Raw genomic sequence first — 525 nt, forward strand, 5'->3', positions numbered from 1 at the left:
AGTAAACTTTCAGGTAATTCTAACATATGACATGTTAAAATGTTCCCCTCCCCCTCTTGGGGCCCCTGCCATGGTATTTTCCCCGAACATGTTTCTTTGAAGAAAAAAAGGGAAAAAATGCGAATGAAAATCTGAAGATTCTATAGCCATTTAAATACAAACTGAAAAAGTAGAAACTGAGACAAGTTCTAAGGATTGATGTTTTGTTTTTATAATATAGTTTTATAACATTTGATTCTGCACAACTTGTTAACAATCATTCCTGGTACCATCTCACCTGGCAAAACCTACGCCTCTTGACTGGACATTGTTGTCCCTCAGAATACGGGTAGAAATAACTTGTCCATGTTGGGCCAAAAGTTGCTCCAATTCTGCCTCATTCATCTGTGGTGGGAGGTTGGCAATATAGAGGTTAGTTGGATCCCGTTTTGTGCTTTGCCTTTGGGGTGGATATTAGCTGCCCGTAAGCCCCCTTTTCCCGCTTTTTCTGGGAGCGTGGGATTCAAAAATCACAAACCTAACCTG

The sequence above is a fragment of the Penaeus monodon genome, chromosome 15 (assembly GCF_015228065.2).
Source record: "Penaeus monodon isolate SGIC_2016 chromosome 15, NSTDA_Pmon_1, whole genome shotgun sequence".
NCBI classification, from domain to species: Eukaryota; Metazoa; Arthropoda; class Malacostraca; order Decapoda; family Penaeidae; genus Penaeus; species Penaeus monodon.